Here is a 20115-nt window from a genome sequence, read left to right on the forward strand (position 1 = left end):
CAGAGCGTATGTTTGATAAAGAAGGAAAGCAACACAATGAGTTCTAAGTTGTTGATTTCTAGCCAGGGCCTCCTAAAATGTGACCCACAACAAGCAGCATCGACAGCACTAGGGAGTATTGTTAGAAGTGCAAACTTTGGGCCTACCATGGTGCTGCTGGGTCAGAGTTTCTGGGGATGGGTAACAGGAGCACTAACAGTTTCTCCAGGGGATTCTCATACACGCTGCAGTTGGCTTTATGAAAGTTGAGGAAAGAAGGAGTCCAAATGGACTCAGAACTGGGGGAACGGTTTCAGGGAGACCTTTGAATTTAATCTGGGCCATCCTTGATGGTCAGGCGGGGAGAATTTTAGGGGCTGGCCCGATGGTGTAGTGGTTAAGTTTACATGCTCCGCTTTGGTGGCCTGGGGTTTGCAGATTTGGATCCTGGGTGTGGACCTACACACTGCTTATCAAGCCATGCTGTGGCAGGCGTCCACATATAAAGTAGAGGAAGATGGACACAGATGTTAGCTCAGGGCCAATCTTCTTGACCAAAAAGAGGAGGATTGGCAGCAGATGTTAGTAATCATCTTCTTCAAAAAAAGAGAATTTGGAATAATGAAAGGCTCGGGGCAGGCACTCTGGGCAGAAGGAAAAGCCAAAGTGAAGGCGCAGGACTGATGAAGTGAAGGTCTGGGAGTGGTGTGAGGGCGAGGCAGACCTCGTAAGGAAGCAAGCTTTAGAGAACATGGTGCGTACACAATATGAACATGTGTGTTTTATGTGTCCATCTGTTTTTTCTGATTTCAAAGGTAATGCATTTTTTTATAAAAGCATGAAACATTAGAGAAGCATATAATATAGAAAAATGTGGAATGTTCCCCCATGATCTCCTCCCCAAGAAAAAAACGGTAACATTTTGATGCACATTCCCTTAGAATTTTTTCTATGCACCGTCTAATCATCTCCTCCCCAAAAAACACCAGAGAGAAGTCTCCTCTGTTCACAGCTCTGCATTTCCTTTGTTCACCTCACAGCAGGCGCTCCACCACAGTGGCATCTTTCGCTGTTAGTCCTCAAGATCTACCTCTCTCCTTTCAAGGGCCCCGTAGTGTTTCATCGCACAACGAGGTATGGCGTTATCACTGTTGGTTCTTATGTGAGAAGGAATCTGATGCAGGGGCGTTCTAGAATATAGCAGTGAAGACAGCTGTGCCATGTGGTGTGCTCACACTTTGAGAAGATCATTGGAAAGGAGGCCTGGGTGTTCCCAGTGGCCTATCAGCTCTTCACGTGGTGGTCACCTCAGTCCCCTGCATCCGTGTCTATGTCTATGTGTACGTATATTTTTACCTATGTCTTTATACGTATGTCTGTTTGTGTATGTATATCCATGTCCAAATATGTTTATCTTTACCTGTATATCTCTTTGTATATGTGTATCTATACATGTATGTGTATGTATTTAATGCTTTCTAGCATTAAATCCCATATAAAAGCAAAACGGAAGACCCTGGCCCAGACTCTTCAAGAAGTGTCTTTTTGAGAGAGACCATTCTCAACTCCACAAATTTGTCTCCAACAAGTGGCAGTTTCTTCAGCTTGGTGGTAGGGCCTTGCAGCCTCAGCCCGGCCCCTCCTTGGACGTTTGGCGTCTTTATGACCGGGACTTCTTCTAGTCACGGTTGCTGTGGTCTGGGAGGCCTTTCCTCTAGAATCCTTTTCCTGAGTTCCTCCTTCAGACCATTTTCTGAGGTGGGAGACATTAAGAAAACAGTTAACTGATTGTGCAGACTTTCACCAAAAAAATACATTCTTTACCTCATTGAGGGCAAAATGAGAAAACCTGGGCCTAGTACTGAAGGGGAAGGAGCTAGACTAGATGAAACGTAGCTTTGGCATTAAAAACACCTCCCAGAGGATGACTGCTGCCTCTGTCATCCCTGCCTTCAGGAGCTGCTTCCAAGGGGGACTAGTGACTCGTGAGCGAGTGCTGAGTAGTTACAGGTGCTACTGGAGCCACAGCAGCTTTTACCTCTAAGCAGATTCAAGAACTTGAGAGATGGGTGTCAATGTTTGCCTGTATAGCAGCTGCTTCTGGTTTTAAGAGTCTCTAGACCTTATACACGTAGTGACTGAATATGGCAATATACTGTTTAATCTTTCTTGGTCACAAAAAAGGAAAATAACACAATGGAAAAATATTAAAATCCAAAAAAATAAAAATAAAAATAAGTAGAAAGGAAATAATTTTGGCCCAGAGCTGCTATTATAGTCTCTACCCCTTGAGAGCTAAGCATCTTTCTTAATGGGTTGTCTATTTGGGCTACTATAACAAAATACCACAGAGTAGCTTATGAACAACAGAAATTTGTTTCTCAGCGTTCTGGAGGCTGGAAATCAAAGATCAGGGCACCAGCAGATTCGGTGTCTGGCAAGGGCCCACTTCCTCTTGGAAGGTGCCATCTTGCTGTGTCTTCATGTGGTGGAAGGGATGAGGGAGCTCTCTGGGGTCTCTTTTATAATCTAATCTCTTCATTCGTGAGAGCTCCACCTCGTGACCTAATTACCTCCCAAAGCCCCAGCTCCTAAAACCATCATCTTTGAGGTTAGGATTCAACCTATGAATTTGAGGGGACACAATATTCAGAGCATAGTATGAATCTTTCTCATGCTATAGCACTGGAACTGTTAAGGTTATATTGGTTCTCAACCACAAGTTTCTCCTTATGGGAAATTTAAGTATATCCCAAGTCTGTCTATTTCAGTACCTTTTCAGCAACAAAAGAATTTACAGTAGTCCCCCTTATCCACTGTTTCAGTTACCCATGGTCAACCTCCATCCAAAAAGAATGGAAAATTCCAGAAATAAACAATTCATATGTTTTAAATTGTGTACGAGTCTGAGTACTGTGATGAAATCTCATGCCATCCTGCTCCTTCCTGACTGGGATGTAGATCGTCCCTTTGTCCAGCAGATCCACGTTGTAGATGCTACCTGTCCGTTAGTCACTTAGTAGCCACCTTGGTTATCAGACAGACTGTCGTGGTATCGCAGTGCTTGTGTTCAAGTAATCCTTATTTTACTTCGTAATGGCCCCAAAGCACAACAGTAGTGATGCAATTTATTACAGTATATTGCTATAATTATTCTATTTTATCGTTAGTTTTTGTTGTTAATCTCTTACTGTGCCACATTTATGTTAAACTTTATCATAGGTATGTATGATAGGAAAAAACAGTGTATATCCACAGTTTTAGGCATCCATTGGGGGTCTTGGAACATGTCCCCTACAGATAAGGGGGGGCTTCTATAATAGCTAGCATTTAATCACCAGGTGGTTTACCTAAATAATTCCATTCTTCCCTATCAAAAGAACCCCGTTTCATTTGGAATGGCAATGCGTCCACTAAAATAAAAAGACTTTCTTTCCCACTCTCTTGCAGCTAGGAGCGGCCAGGTAACATGTGGTAGCCCGTGAAATGCAAGCAGAGATCTGGTGGGCGAGGCTTCTAGGAAAGCTACTGCTGTCCTCAGAAAAAAGGTCAGATTTGGCCTATTGTGAGCATTTTGCCTTTGCTTTTCCTGCTTTTTGCGTGGAATGTCAACACAGAATCCTGAGGTTCAGCAGCTACTTTGTGAGCTTAAGGGAAAAAGACAGAAGCAAAGGTTCTCACAAAAAAACAGGGAGCATGCATCACAGATGACAATGCAGAGACGCTCTACCAGCCCTGAGCTGCCTGGCACACAAACATTCCGCTCTTGCTTAAACCACTGTTTTGGCTTCTCATTACATGCAGTGAGAGCATAATCATGACTGATTCAACCATAGTTCTTCCTCTGGAGGACAATCAGAAGAGAGACCTGGGTCTGGCATTCAGTGCTACAGCCAGCTTTACCAGAATTGTTAAAAGCGATAGTAGACGAAGGACAGAGTGGTCAGAGCATTGACGAACTAACCACAAGTTAGTTGGCTATTTACTCCAGCCATCAGCCAGCAAAGGTCAGCAAAGTCAGGCATACAACACGCCTCCTGAAAAATCTTTGGCCTGAACCCTAAACAATTGCTGAGGTTCCAGAATTTTAATAATATGCATGCAAACTTGAACTTAGCACATTTTGTTACTTATAGCAAACATTGTATTCTGCATGGACGTTAACTACAACAATTCCCAGTTAGCTGTTGGGCTGCCAACACATGCGGACACGCGGGCTCATTCCAAGGTAACTTTATGATGGGTCAGGATTGTTCCAACTCTCTTTAGGGGTCCCTCCCTCAGGTACTACAGATGCCTGTGTGTAAGCCGTAGATTTGAAATAAATAATAGCCCAGTGATGGCAAAAGAGCCAGAACATGAGTTAACTTCAGTTCTGTCGTTCTTTTTGACTATTCAGACTTTTGGTACTTAAAATAAAAAACAGTGAAATGGTGCAAACTGCAATGTGAATTTTTTTGATTGGCAAGTGCAAAATTTAGTTTATACATGAAATGTTTCACTGAATTCCAATATTATCTTTAAAATAGAACTTTCTTCTTGTTTTTAACTTGCCAGCCTTTTATAATTATTATTAAATTGTAATATTATTACTGTGACCGATCAGTATGTAGGTACAAAGATTCAAATTTTTTCCTTTTTTCCTCCAAAATAATTGTAATTAAAAAGTATTAATCCGTGTTTCCCTTTTTTGTAATGTAATTTTTTTTACTGGTATACCTATATATACAAAATTTAATAAACTATTTTCACTGTCTACACTTCTTTTCTTGTCAGTATTATTATTTATTATATTTAATGATTATTACTAAAATTAATTTTGTTATATAGAGGATGGAGATGTTGAAAAATAATTGACTGTCACTGGTTAAAATGATCTTGACTTCCATTGATTTTGGTTCTTACCACCAACTGTTTCATCCCATGACTTACCAATTCATAAGTCTGAGTCTATCTGAAGTCATTTTTCAAAAGGTCCACAGGTGGCATCCTTCCTGAGAGCTCGCAAGATGGAGAAGTCTATGTGGCCTTTCCCCGAGTGACGACACAGCCAAGAGCTGTTGGATTCCAGCCTCCTCCTTAGCGTTCTGTAAGCATTGCTTCATTGTCATTAGGAACTTTGGCAGAGAAAGAAAAGCTTGTGACAAGTCTAATGTTCTAATTTGTTTGTTTTGGATAGTTTTTCTTTTTTTCTAAGGGGAGAAAGTGAATATAGTAGCATTTTTTCTCTCTTAATCCTGTAGTTCAAAAAGTTTGTCCAAGTGTGTCTAGGTGTGGGTTTCTCTTGGTTGATTTCACCTAGGATGTGGTTTAGCACTTTTCATCTAAACACCTTCATTCATTCGTTCATTATCTCATCTCAGATCTATTTTACGATGCTTCTGAATTTTTTTTTTCCTAACACAACTGAAGGACACAGCACAGGCTGACCAGCAGTCACTCATCATTGGGATTTAAAAGCACACTACTCTTTCCCCGGGCAGTCCAGCTATGTGCCCACCAGGGCTGTGTCACCCACCGTCCCCCCACCGTCCAGCAGAGAATCACTCTTCATCGTATCTCTAGTGATTTTATCTTTCTCCCTGTTCCCAGTGCTCCTTAAGGAACACCAACAGACTCTCTTCTTTGTTCTCTATCCTTCATTGTTAGCATCGGAATTTTTCATCTCTTTATCCTTTTCTCTGTATTTTTAGAGTTATTTAACTTATCCTGTACATCACTACAAGCATCGATTTTGTTACATCTCCAATGCAGTTTTTTTTTAATTCAAGCATTCAGTTTTAATTTCCTTCCAATCTTTCCTTATCACATCATTCTTCCTTTAAAAAAAACCTTGTTGCATTTTCATTTCGTCCTAATATCTTCTCATTTTGTTCCCCTCTTTTAATAACTCATAATCCTGCCATTTTAAAAAGCCCACGTGGGGCCTATTACGGCTATCAGGTCCCTGAAGTTCTCTTCTATCTTCCAGTAGATCAAGTCCCAGAGCAAGTTTTTCCCTGGAGTCTCCTAGAGGCTGTCTCCTTTCTCCTATTCTGCTCTAAAGTTTTTCCTAGCCTACTGGGATTTGTTCTCCTTACTCATCCTTGAAGAAGGTAAGCCACGTCCAGACTGAAGCTTTACCACCAGACGTGCCCTGAATCCATTCCCTGTGGTCTGGGATGGTGCTTGAGCCCTCTCTTCTCAGACACGCCTGGAGGAGAGATCACCGACACACTCTCAGATCAATTCCCAGGCTTTGGCCAGTTTCAACCTGTGCTCTTGTGTGGCCTCTTTCTCTGGTGCCCACTCCTTGGATCATGCCTCTGCCCATCCCCATCCCTACCTGCCTTAAAAGTGAACACAACACTTGTCATAATCCCTTCCTTACCTTTATTTCTATACTGTATCACCTCTGTGGGAATGCATCCCTAAACAATTTTTCTTAGTATTGACTTTCACTAACTTCATTTAATGGAAGTTTGTATTTTTTTGTGACTTGCTTCTTTCACTCAAGTTACTGCATCAATGCCCTCCAGCCAAACAGGAACCCTCCTGCAGTTGAGGAAGCCGGGTGAGGGAGATCGCACACCATGGGGAAGCAGGCGCATCTCAGGGACAGGGTGTCAGGATTTGTTATAGGATTTGGGCTTGTGTTGATGATTTGTGGGAGAGTTTAAGGAAGTGACTTTGCTCTGGTTTGGATACCCTGGTCAGGAAACAGGAGTAATTTTGTGATTGGGTGTCACAGTAAAGCTTATCCAAGAGGAAGGAAGCCTAGACCAAGGCTAAAGCTGTAACTGGGAAAGAAGCAGCAATCACTCATATTAATGAGCGTAAGGGGATATTTGCTCATTTCTGTGGTTTGGGCACATATTTGTGTTTTGTCTGTGGTCAGCTGTGATTACAGAGTAGTCTTGTTTTTGTCTTGATCTGTTGTGGTCACAGAGTGGCCTTGTCTGATGTTATATTGTGTGACATTACTGACGTTCAATGGAACACAAAGGCCTGTCAGCGAGTGCCAACCGACAGGACTGACTGGCTCCTGGGCATCAGGGGCTGTTCCTCTCTTTCTCAACTGTTAGTGTCATTCATCCGTGTCATTCCATGTAGCTATAGTGTATGCATTTTCATCGCTCAGTAGTATTCCATCCCATCCTCCCCATAATGTATTTATGTATATTACAATACAACCATATTTTATTTATTCATTCTACTCTTGATGGACATTTGAGTTGTTTGCAGTTTGGGGCTGATAAATAACACCACACCCCACCAGCCTACGAGTATACCACTGGATTTTGCTGATGCTTTTGGCTGATGCAGTGCGTGGAGAACCACAAGTCCAGGATTCACTGCCACAGGGTCTTCCTTTTTGCTCCCTTCTCAGCACTTTACTTAGGGGGACCAGAACTTCCATTGTGTGCACACTTTGGGCTTCATTTTTAATGGGAGGCCCTTGAAAAGTTTACAGTGGAGATGGGAAGTAGCCAGTAGAGTGAGAGATTAAAGCTACAGAAGCGAGAGAGAGAGTAATCCACGGAGTGAGGTTCCTGGCCACATGAGAGAAAGTGAAATCCAGAGCCTGTGTGGAGACGTTGGCATCTCTTCCATTGCCAAGTATACCACAAAGATGGGAATTCCTGGATGAGCTTATGAGGAAGTAGTTGTAGTTACTACTGTGGGCTAGGGTGATCAGGGAAGGCTCCAGGGAAGACATTGGATTGAAGTTGGACCATGATAGAGATGGGCAGAGAGGAAGGGGACTGGCCAATCTAGGGATGAGGCAAAAATTTTGTACATCAAACAGTATTGCTACTGTGGAGGGTTCTGTGAAGTTGTGGGACATGATACTGGAAAGAGAGATTTAGTGGAGACTAAGGAAGTCTTGAAACCTGAGCTGAGAACGAAGTAAGCGAGAGTTTGAAGGCTTTTGTGCAAAGAAGTGTTGTGAAGAAACCGATGTTTAATGCGTGCTGAGCCATCAGTGGTGTTTCAGGCTGGATAGGACAAAGTCTGGGCATGCGCGGTCCAGGCGTAACTGAATTAGAATGAAGAAGGTCAGGTCTTAGACACCTGAAAAAGGGAAAATTAAACCTGTAGACTGGCTATTTCATTTAAGGAGAGATCAAAAAGGGACATTAGTCTTTCAGTTAAGTATGCTGAGTTGATCTTTGATTTTTCATATCCAAAAATGTCAGGCAAACGCCGTTTGGGTTTTACTGGATGATGGCTTCAGAAAACTGCTTAAAATGAGGAATGGAGGCATTAGACCACAAAATACGCAAACTGCCTAAACACCAGCTCCCCTCTGCCCCGAAAACTTAATTGCGTTCTGTGGGAGTTTATGTCAACTTGCCTTCTTGTAACCAATCAAGAGGCAGTTTAGTGTGTAGAAAGAACGGTTTTTAGAAAAATTAAAACCTTCAAACATACAGAAAAATACAAGGAGTAATACAATACATTTGTACCCACTATCAGAATTAACAAATGGTAATATTTTGTGCTATTTACTTTTGATATTTTATTAAGAAAATATCGTAGATTCAACCCAGTCCCATTTTCCTCTTTCCATACTTGATCACGCCTTTGATGCTTACTCTTTCCTGTCTATGATTTTTTAAAATAAGAATTGTATATATTTAAGGTGTACGACGTGATGATTCGATATACTACGCATAGTAAAATGATTACTGGAGTCAAGCTAATTAACATATCATCTCTTAACATAGTTATCTTTTTTTTTGTGATGAGAGCACCTGAAATCTACTTTCTTCACAAATTTCTAGTCTTCAATAGTCATCATGCCGTACATTCTGTCTACGATTTTTATACCGCTACCAAATGTATTCTCTTAAACTCTCTGACCTCTTTTACGTCGTCTGAAACATGGAGATAGCAGAGTCTGTTGCCTGTTGTGGGCAAATCACATTGCTTTTTGAAGATAGAAATAGCCCCCTTTATTTCTTTAGTGTTTCTCAGAACCTTTAGATATTAGAATACACATCTTTTGGGCTTGAGGTTTTAAAATTTCTTTATTGAAATAAAGTAAATATCACATGGTAAATTATTTAAGCAATACAAAAATATATAAAACACAGAGCAAGGACTTTCTCTTTGCTCTTCAGTCCCTCTCTCTTCGACAGTTACTTATGTATGTTTCTAGAATGAAAAATTAGCTGTAAACCCATATTGACATAGATCTGTAGATATCTACTTTTAAAGTTTATGCCAATAAGTTTGAATTCTGTTTCTGCCACTTAGTAGCCATGTAATCCTGGGAAAGTTGCTTAAACCTACCTGTGCTTCTCAGTGTCATCATCTGTAAAATCGAGGCAATAGTAATATCAAAAGAATAGGCTTGCAAAGGGGATTAGGTGGGTTAGTGCATGCAAAGCACTTAGAAGAGAGTTTGGTACATAGCAAGTACTCAGTAAACATTATTTTTACTGTTTTCTTGGAGATCTTTTCATATCAGCCTGTATAACTCCAGGATATTTTAATTTTTTTGTCTTTTTTAAATTTTTTTTTTTTTATTTTTGAATTTTTCCTTGATGTCTCCAAAGCCCTCCAGTACATAGTTGTATATTTTAGTTGTGAGTCCTTCTAGTTGTGGCATGTGGGACGATACCTCAGCATAGCCTGATGAGCAGTGCCACATCTGCGCCCAGGACATGAACCAGCGAAACCCTGGGCTGCTAAAGCAGAGCACGTGAATTTAACCACTCAGCCACAGGGCCAGCCCCTCCAGGCTATTTTTTATTTTTTAATTTTTTTTTAAAGATTTTATTTTTTTCCTTTTTCTCCCCAAAGCCCCCCGGTACATAGTTGTGTATTCTTCGTTGTGGGTTCCTCTAGTTGTGGTATGTGGGACGCTGCCTCAGCGTGGTCTGATGAGCAGTGCCATGTCCGCGCCCAGGATTCAAACCGACGAAACACTGGGCCACCTGCAGCGGAGCGCGCGAACTTAACCACTCGGCCACGGGGGCCAGCCCCACCTCCAGGCTATTTTTAAAAGGCTATATTATATCCCCTTAAATGGGTACCTGCAGATTTTCAGATTTTCCTATTACACACAATATCCTTCACATGCAACTTGGCAAGTTTTTGCAAATATATCCATTTGGAAAATTTTTTGAGTTTGAATTGCAAAATCAAAAGGTGTGGTGCATTTAAATTTTGAAAGATAATGCTAAATTGTTCTCCAAAAAGTGTACCAATCTGCATTTCTACCAATAGAGTATGAGAATGCCTGTGTCTTATGCTATTTACAACATTCATTATTCATTGGGTTTTGCAATCTGATGAGCAAATTCAACATACTTCATCTTTTTAAATAAAATTTTTTAAAAATAACAGCTTTACTGATCTATAATTCACATACCAGGCAATTCACCTATTTGAAGTGTACAATTCAATGGTTTTAGTATATTCACAGAATTGTGCAACCATCGCCACAACCAATTTTCATGACCTCAATAAGAAACTCTGTACCCATTCACAGTCGCTCCTCATTTCTCTCCAATTCTCCCTCCCCCAGCCCTTGGCAACCACTAATCTACTTTTTGTCTCTCTGGATTTGCCTATTTGGAGGATTTTATGCAATTGGAAACCTACAATGTGGTCTTTTGTAGTTTAGCTTCTTTCCCTTAGCATAATGTTTTCAAGATTCATCCATGTTGTATCATGTGTCAGGGCTTCAGTTCTCTTTATGGCTGAATGATATTCTGTTGTAGGGATAGACCACATTTTGTTTATCCATTCATCAGTTGATGGACGTTTGGCTTGTTTACTCTTTTTGGCTATTATAAATTATGCTACTTTTTATTGCTAAATAATATTTAATTGTATGGATATACCCATTGTTTTGATATGTAATTATTTAATTGTGAATATGTTTAACATATTTGACCATTTTCCTTTTGATTTGTTTTCACTTACTGAGTTCTACGTGGTGGTGTATATTAACGACTTTATCTCTTTGTTTGCCAAATATATTGCAATATTTGTTTCCAGTTTGTGTATGTTCAAATTTATTTATTTATTTAATTACAAAAATCTTTTTTCTTCTTCTTCTCCCCAAAGCCTCCCAGTACACAGCTGCACACTCCAGCTGCAAGTTGCTCTGCTCGTGCCACATTGGATGCCACCTCAGCACGGCCTGATGAGTGGCACCATGTCCACACCCAGGGTCTGAACTGGCAAAGCCCCAGGCCGGTGAAGCTGAGCGTGTGAACTCAACCACTTGGCCACAGGGCCGGCCCTCAAATTAATTTTTGTCTCCCTTTAAGACTTTAGGATTATGTTTTACTTAGAAAGCCTTTTTCTTCTTTTTTTTGAAGATTGGCACCTGAGCTAACATCTGTTGCCAATCTTATTTTCTTTTCTTCTTCTTCTTCTCCCCAAAGCCCCCCAGTAGATAGTTGTATATTCTAGTTGTAGGTCCTTCTGGCTCTGCTATGTGGGACACTGCCTCAGCATGGCTTGATGAATGGTGCTAGGTCTGCGCCCAGGATCCGAGATGGTGAAACCATGGGTCACCGAAGCCCAGGGCACAAACTTAACCACTCGGCCACGGGCCCAGGCCCTAGAAAGGCTTTTTATATGGCAAGATTATTCATCAAGAATTCATCAAAGTTTTGAACTACTGATATTATAATTTTATTTTTATGCATTTAAATCTTTCAATCTTCTGGAAATTTAGGGGAAATAAAGAGTGTGGTAAATGAACCATTTTATTTTATTTTTCATTCCTAGCCAGTTCACCATCACTTTTTATTAACTAATGCATCTTCCATAAGTTTGACCCATCTACCTTTTCACACATTAAATTCACATGTCTATTTGTGGTTATTTCAGATCATTCTATTCTATTATTGTATTCTATTCTATTCAGCTATCTGTTTCTTCTCTAGAATAAAATATTTTGATTACATAACTTTATAATACATTTTAATATATGGTTGTGTTAATTACTTCCTCTCAATCTCATCTTTCAGAGTTTTCTAGCTCTCCGTCTACATTCCTGATGAACTTTAGCAGTACATTGTCAAGGTAAAGGAATCACCCTGGTGTTTTATTTGTCTCTGGTTTGAATTTATAGATTAAGGAAATTACTGTCTTTATAATTGTGAATATTCTCCCCTCTTAATGCTATAGGCAAAGAGGGAGAATCTGAAGTGGAAAAGGAAGAGGAAGAAGAAGAGATAATTTCCTGGTAATTCACATTTAAAATATAATGTAAACCACATTTTCTCTCTGAATAGCACAAAACACTTTTAAAACATCACCTCAGTCTCTAAAACGTCCCAACAGCATGCAATTACTACTTCAGATTTATAGACTGAAAGTTTAAGGCAGAGTCGTGACCAAGTTCTTTAACTATTACATATTTATTTTTAAATGGTTTCCTTTCTTTTGAGCATGTATGAAGCACTGAGTATAAATCTTTCCTGCCGTCAGGCTTTTGGCAGCTTCTGCCAGAGTAAAATGAAACGACAGATGTGTTAATGGAAAATCTATCTATCTATCTATCTATCTATAGAAATAAGCAATCTAAGGGATGGTGACTTTATTGTGATACAAGCTGCTTTATGTAAATTTTGACTCTTATGACAACTTTAACTCTTATCCCACTGCAAAATTATTTCCAGATTATTCAAAGTGATAGGTAATAAACAGAAAAATAAATTAGCACTCAATCTTAGCTTCTCATACCTCTTGATTTTTTTACAGTTTCCTTTGGAGAGTCATAAAATTAAAGGTTATTTTACTGCAATTTTTCTTCTCCTAAATATTTGGATAACACACTGGGGTGACTAAATGGATAGTTTGAATCTGCTGTGAAGACGGCCAATCTGTAAAGAAAAGCTAAGAGAACGGGGAGTCCAAATGCACTTGGAGTACCTGGAAATTACACCTGGCAGCCAGCAACCTCTGTGCTTCTTTGTTGTACCGTATTTTCTGCCGGCGGCTTTCAGGGGTGCCTTTATTTCACTGATTACTAAATTAGTGTTGGATTTAATGAGAGAGATCTGTCCTTTTATTTGTGCCTTTTTTCCTTCTTCTTACTTAAAAAAAAAAACAGGATCAGCCTCACAAAGGCTTTGCACATTTCTAGCTTGCTTTTGAAGATGTGACCATTTGCTCCCATCTATCTCCATGGTAATAAGCTCCCTCCACCCCCAATTTTCCAAGCCTCAGATACTTAGGAAGCTTCAGGACTGGAGTAGGGTTGCATGCTAAAATAATGCAGAGAAACAAATTGTTCTCTGTAAATAGGCCTCATCTTCAAAGCATTCGAATATTCTCCAAAATGTGATCCATTTCTCTTTGCTTGAAAACAGGCGTATTTTAGATAAAATATTCGAAAGTAAAGTTTCGCATCTCAGGAAATGCATCTCAGTAAGAGCCTGTATTCTAAAACAAGACTTGGACAGGATTTTAAAACTGGAAGTGGCCTCAGACTTCATCTAGTCCAAGACTTTTATTGTACACTTGAGGAAACTGAGGCTTTAGTACAGCTCATTGTTTTGGGTCTAATCATGACTGGGGCTGGGACTTCGGTCTCACAGCAAGGTATTCTTTCCTCTATACCAATATTTCAATAATAAGAATAATAATTATTAATTATATTACTAAAAATAGCTATTATTAGTAGCGATGAAAGAGTTAATGCACAGAAGATGTGCTATAAAATGCAAATAACTGTCAGGATGTCTATGCCAGGCAACTTTTCACTGTAACTTGAAGTCCTTTAGAAGTTGATATTTAGGTTTTCAAATCATGAACTCGCAAACCATATGCTCACATAAATTAATATACTAAAAGACAATTTATTCATATACGCATATATGTATACATACATATAAATGTATTTGTGGTATATAAATAAAATAACAGTGGCAATCTCTGAATAATGGTTATAGTTAATTTAAATTTTCTTTTTTATAATTTTCTACATTTTTATTTTCTATATTAAACCTATATTACTTTTCTTATAAGAAAAAAAGACTTTTTATTTCCAGAAAAAAATATTTGGACATTTGATGTTTAAGATGTAAATCATTCACACTTGGCCCAATTCCACTGTTCTTTCCCCACAAAATGCAAAATAATTTACGGTTCATAGTAGCTGTAGATATTCTGCTCTGCTTCACCTACTAAGACTTAGTGCTGGGCCTGGGAGGGCTGCACGTTCTCATCATTCAGAAAATATCGGGATTCTCACCACCAGGAAGAACTAACTGCGGAACCCAAGGTCCTTATAAAGAACATCCCCTTCACAGCTTCTTTTTTGACCCACATTTTGCTTATTGATTTAAGAGCTTCTTTTAAGATAAAGATAATATTAATTGGTACTTCTGCGAGCTTTTCTCCTGAACACCTCAATGTATTTCACATGCCTTAACTCAGTTATGGTCTCATTAAGGTATGTGTTTGGCTTTAAAGACTCGCCACTGTTCCACAAACAAAACCCAAAAGATCAATTCCATCTAGGAGGGCCGGCCGGTGGCCGAGTGGTTAAGTTCTCGCGCTCGCTTCAGTAACCCAGGGTTTTGCTGGTTTGGATCCCGGGTGTGGACCTAGCACCACTCATCAAGCCATACTGAGGCGGCGTTCCACATAGCAGAGCCAGTAAGACCTACAACTAGGATTTACAACCATGTAATGGGGGACTTTGGGGAGAAGAAATAAAAAAAAATATTGGCAGCAGATGTTAGCTCAGGTGCCAATCTTAAAAAAAAAAAAAAATGCCATTGCATCTAGGAAATCATGGGACTCTCTGGGACAAAAAGGTGTCCAAGAATGACAGCAACAGTGCCTGGGTATCCCACACAGTGATGGTCCCTAGTCCAATGTCTGTGGACAGCAGATGCAGAGAGAACGTTCATGACTAAGCGACTTCATTCAGAGATCACACCATGGCTTGCTTACCTCTTACAGCATCGGCCCCCAGGTAGCCAGTACACTGTGGTCACGCACCAGTGGCCCGAGCAGAGCCAGTCACAAGCCTAAGTTCATCTCTGCCCCAGACCACGTAAAACGTTGCAAATAGCTTAGTTTAACCTCCATTAATGTTTTCCTGCTTGATTACAACTGAAATCAACTAGACCCAAACAGCTTTTATTATCAACAATAATATTGATTTAATCCTTTTTGCAGAAGGATAGTGCTTGCAACCTTGAGAAATGATCAAATGATCATTTACCATACCTTCTTTTACACCTGGCGGAAATGTTTTCCTGGGAAGAACTCTAAGTGGAGACTAGAGAGGAATAGAAAAGGAATATATAACTTATGCTGGGATGTTGAAAATTAATGAGAAGTAACCACATATCTTGAAATAGTGTGAGGAAAATAGATCTCTAGATTTTTTTCCCCAAGTCTGCCCCTTCTCTAGTAGTCACCCCTTCTCAATATGCGGTAATGGTGTTTGCTCAGTTGGTAAAATCAAAAACCACAGCGCCATCCTAGCCTCCTATCTTCCCTTAACTCCCAAATTCAGTCAGCAAGTCCTGTTAGCCCCACTTCCAAAACACTCCTCCACTTCTCCACAGCCATACCCTGGTCCAAGCCCCTGTCATCTCCCACACGAACAACACAATGACTCCTAACCATCCCTCACTTTTAACCCTTACTTCAATCCATTCTCCCCATGGCAGCCAGATTTAACACATAAATCAGATCGTGAATTTTTTCTCAAAGAACAAAATCCAAGCTCCTTTTTGCCTGAGTCCTGACTTGATCAAGGCACTGCCCACCTCAAGCATCTTCTCCTGTGTTGCCCTCACTTTCTCTTCCTGCTCTGCTGGCCTCTATGCTGTCCCTGGCTATGCAGATGCTCCCGTGTGCAGGCAAGGCTCCCCTACAAAGAACTTCATGTGGTTGACCCATTCACACCGTCCATATCTCTGCCAAATGCCTTCTCCCCAGGGAGGCTTGCCCTCACCATCCTGTCTGAAATGGCACCTTGCTCTTCATCTCCTTGACTTGCCTTACTCTTCCTTATCGCTCTTATCGCGACTTGAAATTATGCTACATTTTAAATATCTTAAACATTCGTTTTCTGTTTCTGCCTCTAGAATGCAATCATCACAAGGAGGGATGTGGTCTTTCCTGTCAGCTGCTATGCTCTCAGCTCTAAGAGCAGTTCCTCACATAGAGAAGACACTCAATAAATATTTGTAGAATGAATAAATGATCTCATCTTAATCGTTTCTTCTCCTATGGAAGAGAACATTTGGGGGATGAGGATCAATGTTAGAGGTAGTCAGGACACCTGGAGAGTAATAAATCAGCATGCTGCATATACAATAGCAAAAATATCACATCTCTACCACGGATCACCATAGATGTATGTAGGCATTTCACACGAATATTTGGGCTGTAGATTTCTGTGACTCAGAGAGATGCTCACTCAACAGACAGGCTGCAGTCGACGCTACGTAAGGCTCATTGCAGTCATTTATGCAAGTGCATATTGCCCCTTCAGGTGGTTATCTTCCTGAGGGCAGAGACCATGGCTTCCTCGTGTTCCTATATTTTATGATAGCAATTTGCAAGTAAGTAATATGTAAATACTTGCTGAACTGAATGAAACTGGTCCTTTCGACATCTGGCATGACTTTTTAGATTTGATGTGTGTATGGGTGTGTGTATATGTGTATACTCATGCCAAAACTATCTATTCCGAAGTGTTTAGACTTGGGAGGCTTGTCACTTCTCTCTAATTCAATTTGTTAATTATCACAATCCCAATAAAAATACCAACAAAGTTTTTTATGGAGCCAAAAAGTTGATACTAAAGCTTATGTGAAAAATAAATAGGTAATAATAGTCAGGGAAAAAAATTAAAACTTTGAGTGGATACTAGCCCTATCAGATATTACAATACTCTATGAAGCCCTTGTAATTAAAACATCTCCTATTCTTTTTTTTTTTTTAAAGATTGGCACCTGAGCTAACAACTGTTGCCAATCTCTTTTTTTTCTGCTTTATCGCCCCCAAATCACCCCAGTATTTATAGTTGTATATTCTAGTTGTGAATGCCTCTAGTTGCAGCATGTGGGATGCCGCCTCAATGTGGCCTGATGAGCCGTGCCATGTCCGCGCCCAGGATCCAAACCAGCGAAACCCTGGGCCTCTGCAGCAGAGCTCACGAACTTAACCACTCGGCCATGGGCCGGCCCCTAAAACATCTCCTATTCTTGGTTAGGATGACTCAATATCAGAGATGTCAGGTGTCCCTGGGTCAGTTTATTAATTATTGCAATCCCCCAAAAGAGGAATAAGCTTTATTATGGAGCCAGACAAGTTGATACTAAAGTTTACATGAGAAAGATATTGAAAATTAGTCAGAAAAAACAATTAAAAAATTGAGAGGGAATTAGCCCTATCAGATATTGAAGCATACTATAAATCTTTTATAATTAAAACAGTGTGGTACTAGCTCATGACTAAATGAATAGACTAATGGAATAGAATAAAAAGCCCAGAAATAGAACCAAAAACTTTCAGAAATTTAGAATATGAAAAAGTGGCATCTCAAACCACTGGAGTAAAGATGGACTTTTTGAGAAATGTTCTGGGACAAATGGTACATTTGGAAAAAGATAAAATTAAACCTATACCTCATACCATGGTCTAGACTCAGTTCAAGATGGTCAGGGATCTAAACGTGAAATGGTAAATCATGCAAGTGCTAGAAGAAAACATGAATGAATTCTTTTTTAACATTGGAGTGGGGAAAGACTAAAAATCTAAAAGCAATAAAAGAAAATATTTAAATATATTTGACTACATAAAAAAGTTAAAATTTTTTTTGGTATGGCTGAAACCACAGAATAAACAAAGACAACTAACAAATTGGGAGAAAATACTTGTAAAATATATCACAGATAAGGCCTAATTCACAATACGTAAAGAACTCCTAAAAACGGAGGGACAAAAGACCAAAAACCTGATAGGAAAATACATTGATAGAATATACATTAATAGAAAAAGATTTTAATTTATTACTTATATGAGAAAGGACCATCTGTATCAGTCTCCATCAGCAAACAGAAGACTCAAATAGGATATTTCAGGAAAGTTTATCAGAATCAGGATTGAGGGAAATCAACAAAGACCGGGACAGTACCCTGGAGCCAGCAAGCACCAGGAAGCCCTTACTACCCCAGGTCTACTGCATGGAGAAGCCTTCAGCAAAGCAATGACTCACCTGGGAGGGAGCTGGAGGAATGAACACTGTGACTTCATTCACCACCACCCCCACTGACCTTCAGCTGGCGTCATCTGGTGGCTGAACTCAACCAGCAGTCTCCTGGGCCACAGAGCAGGTGAAGACGAGCAAAGGCACTATCTGGAGAGATGAATGGGGAACATTCAGAACACCAGTTGTTTCAATCACAGTGTGTCTACCATCTATAGAACTAGGAGTCTCAAAGGGTCACAGGACAACCCTCTGTAGAAGATAAGACCTTGAGTCCACTACCCTTTAAGAATGAGGACTGGCTGGGAGTGAAGTTATCCCTGAATTTCTGTTATGAAGTTTGACTATATTATTATAACCTTACTAATAAAAGTATGGCTGGTAAAAGATAACCAGAGATTTTGGACACTACTCCCACTGAGAACGGGACCCTTGTCTCCTCCTGATTTTGGGTGGGCTCTGACCACTTTGACCAGTAGAATATTTTGGAAATGACAGTTTCTAGGCTTGGCCTTAAAGACTATTGCCCTCTCTTGGGACATTGACTGGATCCCTGAGCAGCCATGTACGAAGTCCGACTATCCACAGGCTGCATCAGATAAGGAGCCTCAGCTAGCCACACAAAGAAGCACCATGGAGTGAGACGGGGGTGAAGAGAGAGAGAGGGAAACTCCGCCAGCTCCCAGGTGCTCCAGCTACCAAGCATGAAACTCATCACAGGCGTGGCCCCAGGCACCTGGAGCAGAAACGCGCTCTCCCTTGCTATGCCCTGCCCAAATGTAGTAATAATAATTTGCTGTTTCAAGCCACCAAGTTTATTATGCAGACATAGGTAACATGCACAGAATCGGGAACTTGAGATTGGGGCACTGCCCTAACCATACCTAAACCATGTGACACTGACTTTGGGACAGAGTGTCAGGGAGAAGCAGAAAAGGCCAGGAGGAGACAGACTGTTGGTGGGCATGTGAGGACTGTGAGGAAAATGCCACTGGAGGACACAGGACCCTTTCTGCATAGTGGCAGAAAGTGTGGCAACACCGTCACCTGCAGCCTCAAGGAAAATAGAAAGGCTGCTTGGTAACTTGTGGGGTTGGCTGGGGAGACAGCCAAGCAGAATGTAGGAAGTGCCAACTGGCTTTTTCTAGTTGGCTGTGATAAAACATGATGACCTAACCAAGAAATTGACCAAGTGTGTAGCAGAATAGGAAAGACATAAACTATGATTTACTGGATTCTAAAATAAAACTGTTGCTCATCCCCAGTCTCTCCCATTAAAAGATTCCCAAACAAGAAGTGGCTTCAGGGCGAAGAGCAAACGCAGAGCGTGGCTGGAAAGTGCTTTGTCAGAGGAATTTAAGGGGAGGCCCACCAGTACTTCCAGGAGTCCTGAGGGGTGGCGCACAGGCCATCTCAGCGAACAATGCAGCTTTTAAGAATCTTAAGGATGTTGTCCCCCGTCAGTCTCAAAGGAGAGCCAGGATTCTCACGTGTAAAATGGCACATTCACTTCTACTTCATAGGACAGCTGGGACCATCAAACAACAAAATAACATCCCTTCTTTCTAAATATACGCTGAGTGTCTGCTCGTGCCAGGGACTGTACCGTGTCTGCAAATTCTTGAGAGACAATAATCTTCAGGATTCCGGAACAAGAAATTGGAATTCCCAGCAATTCTTGGGTATTCTCAAAATCATAAATTATTCTGTATTTCTCTGTAATACCTTCTTTACATGTTTTAAAATAACAACTGACCATAACAGTAACCAGTGAACCATTTTTCTGTGATAGGGTTATACTAAAATTTTCTGAGGTTTTCTGCAAAAAATAAAAAGGTAACAACAAATACATGGTTTATTATTATTGTGAACACATATATTGGTACAAGGTGCACTACATTTCAATGATGTAAAAATCATCTCTACCTGATATGGACATTTGA

The 20115-nt window shown here is 40.4% G+C and overlaps 2 long non-coding RNA genes across 2 annotated transcripts; one reads left to right on the forward strand and one right to left on the reverse strand.

Moving 5' to 3' along the window:
• Positions 1-736: 736 nt before the first annotated feature.
• On the reverse strand, positions 737-19802 carry LOC139076865 (uncharacterized). Its single transcript, XR_011528903.1, has 4 exons — positions 19545-19802; positions 18182-18322; positions 4912-5096; positions 737-1732 (listed from the first exon to the last, which is right to left on the reverse strand). It is a non-coding gene; the product is annotated as an uncharacterized lncRNA (long non-coding RNA).
• LOC103542843 (uncharacterized) lies at positions 3411-13871 on the forward strand. Its single transcript, XR_011528900.1, has 6 exons — positions 3411-3527; positions 4116-4207; positions 4954-5068; positions 11958-12012; positions 12118-12175; positions 12694-13871. It is a non-coding gene; the product is annotated as an uncharacterized lncRNA (long non-coding RNA).
• Positions 19803-20115: the final 313 nt, after the last annotated feature.

Source organism: Equus przewalskii, chromosome 17 (assembly GCF_037783145.1).
Source record: "Equus przewalskii isolate Varuska chromosome 17, EquPr2, whole genome shotgun sequence".
Lineage (NCBI taxonomy): Eukaryota > Metazoa > Chordata > Mammalia > Perissodactyla > Equidae > Equus > Equus przewalskii.